Genomic DNA, 3,709 nt, shown 5'->3' with positions numbered 1-3,709 from the left:
CAAACTTTTGCATTATTTTTAAAGCAGTGTCTTGATCACCAACAAATTCTAATTGCTCATTCGTTATACTACTATAGATGTAGTTTATCGCCCATTGATTCTTTTCATCCCACTTATCTTGCGCATCCGTGTCCATTTTCCCTCGTGTAGCCGGTTCATAACATTTTTTACACTTTAGATACATTAATATTCTTTTCTTCCACATTCTGTAATCGCGTCCATCGAATATTTGAACCTTAATTTCGTCGTCCCTTGGCATCTTGATTCGTTTTCTATATTCACACCTTTTTTTTTCAAAAAATAATTCTCTTTATTATCCAAAATCTTTTTATTTGTTCTACCAATAGCCTTTTTATCTCTTCAGAACTTATTTCCAATTTTTTATTCCTTTTTATAAATCGACTTTTATACATTCCCTCCCGGTTACACGTGGTTCCATAACCTTAAATCTCGGCAACCACGATCTTCTACCATGTTGAGAATTGTGGACTTTTGAAGCCGAAATAATGTTATAGGAACATTAAATTTATATTGACAGTTATTACTAAAATAATGATATATTTATTACATGGACGATTCTATATATATTTATCGATACACTTGCACGCGTCTCAGCACCTTCTACACCCGACTCTTCATCGACGACTATTAACCGACTGACTGTTTACATTCCTTTGTTTCGAGACGCTGCGCACACACACATACTTCCACACACTGATATATACATATAAGTATTTCTACTACTTAACTCAGTCCAGCACAGAAAATTACACATATCCCAACAGCCTTATATTTTGATCTATACCCCGTCTTAGCCGCCCATCGAGGATTGATGAGAAAATGCGGCCTAGAATTGGGCCGATCGTAATTGGTCGCCAGTTCTCGACCATATTTCCATCTTTATTAGCCTTCCATGCGGTCGGAAAATAGGAACTATACCATAATATATTTGTCGGAGATGAAAGAACACCGGAGCCTTCGGAATTTTGGATAATCCCGCAACATTGTAACCTAGAGTCTACTATAGCTGTAAGTGAACAATTGTAGTTATTCAATCCGATTGTAATTGTTCGAGAGTTGTGATAATGAGCTTTGGCTCGAGGCGACAGTCAGTCACCGAACGTAGCCGCGGTCACAGGATGAACGGTTTGTCTAACAAAGGCATGGAATAATTCTATAGCTCTCCTTAAGAAGGAAATAGTTGTAACACTCGACAGTAAACATTCCAACGGTCCCTGTCCCGTAGCTCGCCATACGCAGACCCTGTTCTTCGAGTAAGATGATCGAGTAAGATCGATCGTATATATATATATGTAACTATGCACTAAATTTGAAACGTATGCGATGTATTGAAAGTTTTAAAAGTTTCTTTCAAGTTTCAGATATTTAATCTAAAATAGAGATATATTAGTAAAACATGAAATGAAATATATATATTTACATTATAATTTTTAAACATATTCGTATTTTTAAACATCATTAACTAAATTTCTAAATAATTAAGAATATACTGCTTCTTATTAAATAGGTACGAAATGTTTTTATTAGCGAGAAGCTATTAAAAGTGATGGTTGACAAATTGTATCGATATACCACAAGTTGACGAAGTATACCAGTAATAATTTAACAAAGCAAATTCTTCACTGCGATCTTCGAGAGAAATTCCTTGGAATTGGAATTGTTGTAACGAACGGAGCTGCATTTATAACATGCGACATAAGTAAACTCTTTTATATACTAAGCTATTTGATTAATGCTAAGTATGTAAGAAATCTAAAAAGCTTTTAAAATCGTATATTTATCATTGTACTATTGATTTTCCTACCATTTCGAAATGTACAACTTTGAGAGTAATTACTATATCTTCGTTCTTAAATAATGGAGCAGCTAGCGAAAAAAATGAAGGAAAGGCGGAGAAACGATGCAGAATATTCATAACGTGCACGTGATTCATCTGCATGTTTCAGTTTTGTTGTATATTTCACAATCGAACATTTTCTTTTCTCTTCTATCGTACTCTTGTATCTTGTGACGTGACTGTTTCTCGTGGGAGATAAGAGCAAGACGAAATGCGGTTTCTAGCATTTCGCAAACAAAAAAGGACGAAACTGTTCGCTTTTCTTCTGTTTTCTTGTTTTTAAATAGAGATGAAAGATAAAAAGACATATCTACAGAATTTATTCTATTTCCATTACACTATTTTCATCTAAATCAATTGGCTTGCTGAATAAATTCTTCTTGTTTACAGGCATAGCTAATAGAGATTTGGATAGTCTAATATGGCTTATTTTCATTCTTTTTCTTAGCTCTAATACTTTCTTTAAATCTTTCTCGCCAAACCTTATAAATTTAAAATTATTCGCACACTGTAATTCATTATTCCAATTCAATAACATTTCACACTGAGTTGCATTTAAAATATCAGAAATTTCTGAAAAATAAAGGAGGGTTTGTACATCAGGATATATTGAAAATAAATTTGGCTGTAATTCTTTACCTATTCCACGTGTATGATATTCTCCTAGTTCTTTCTACTCTAATTATATGTTCCCTCCTAGCATGCTGTCTACTCCTGTTGCTACCTATAGACCTTTTAATAGTAATTTCTTCCATTTCTTCATCATTTCTTGCTACATACCTTTGGATCAAATATAGAACTATAACTAATCACATCTTTAATGTACAATCTCTGTATCATCGTGTGTATATATTTTTGTTTTACCTCCGTTTCTAACAAACTTGCAGTTATCTCTGGAGTATAGGGTCACACGCCTGGAATCATATTGTTTCTGATCTACGATATTTTCTCTCCTATTGAATTCTGTTTTATCAAGCAGGACATTTCTGCCTTCTGTCTATTTGATATTCTGAAACAAAACACATTGTCCATTTCCTTCTTTATTACACAAAAGTATTATATAATCATATAAAATAAATGAAATGTACATAACAAAAGCACATAATTTAATAGTAATTGTATTTACTTTTTGGCTTTTTTCGTAATAGCGATAGACTTTCTGCTATTTGGGTGTATCATTTTCTTTGGCTTCAGGAATTCTTTTCTCATTGCAGTGGCCTATAAAAGACAACAAAATAAATTAGTTAAAGTATTACCATGGCTATGAATTATTTCGATTATCCTAATCATCAAAACTCCAACTCAGGCTATCCGTTTACTCAATGTATAATCATGCACAGGCGAATCGTCGACAGTATCACACGAATTAGTGCATTAGAAGCACTAATAGAGTAGACAAAACATCCTACATGCCACAGCTATCGAAACAATAACCAGATAGCAACGGATAGGCGCCTCTGATATACACCCGACGATAACCGCTTCAGAGGGACTAAAACCTCAGTACAAGAAGTCTCCCAAATCAACGTTCTATACCTCTTTGTTATAACACCCTGAACCGTCACTCTGTTGGATTCATACAATAAATTTTACCACTATATCTAAAGTTTAATTCTTTAACTTATTTGTGAAACGTTCGAACTGCGACTCGAGGAGATCACCGGTGATTTGTCAATTTCGTGATTTGTTGTGTCTCGTATATGATAACAGCAACGACGGCGACGCCTATCGATAGTAAAAGTAATATCGAAGTATACCTTCCTACCATGACATTTCTGGGCTAACAAACTTCAAAATTGGTTTCTTTTGTTTCAAGATATTTTTAGCTATTTTTTTTTAATCTTATAATGA

At 33.8% G+C, this 3,709-nt stretch overlaps 1 long non-coding RNA gene across 4 annotated transcripts; it reads right to left on the bottom strand.

Annotated features, from left to right (window-relative positions):
* Positions 1-2,391: 2,391 nt before the first annotated feature.
* On the bottom strand, positions 2,392-3,413 carry LOC117241057. 4 transcript variants are annotated; one of them, XR_004494876.1, is made up of 5 exons: positions 3,395-3,413; positions 2,985-3,076; positions 2,723-2,867; positions 2,498-2,663; positions 2,392-2,431 (listed from the first exon to the last, which is right to left on the bottom strand). It is a non-coding gene; the product is annotated as an uncharacterized LOC117241057 (long non-coding RNA). The 4 variants fall into 4 exon arrangements; XR_004494877.1 differs by having other exon boundaries at positions 2,498-2,657; XR_004494874.1 differs by having other exon boundaries at positions 2,498-2,638.
* Positions 3,414-3,709: the final 296 nt, after the last annotated feature.

Source organism: Bombus vosnesenskii, unplaced genomic scaffold (assembly GCF_011952255.1).
Source record: "Bombus vosnesenskii isolate JDL3184/JDL3185 unplaced genomic scaffold, Bvos_JDL3184-5_v1.1 scf7180000015219, whole genome shotgun sequence".
Taxonomy (NCBI): Eukaryota; Metazoa; Arthropoda; class Insecta; order Hymenoptera; family Apidae; genus Bombus; species Bombus vosnesenskii.
Note: the sequence above shows the minus strand (reverse complement) of the source record. Positions and strands in the feature narration are given on the sequence as shown.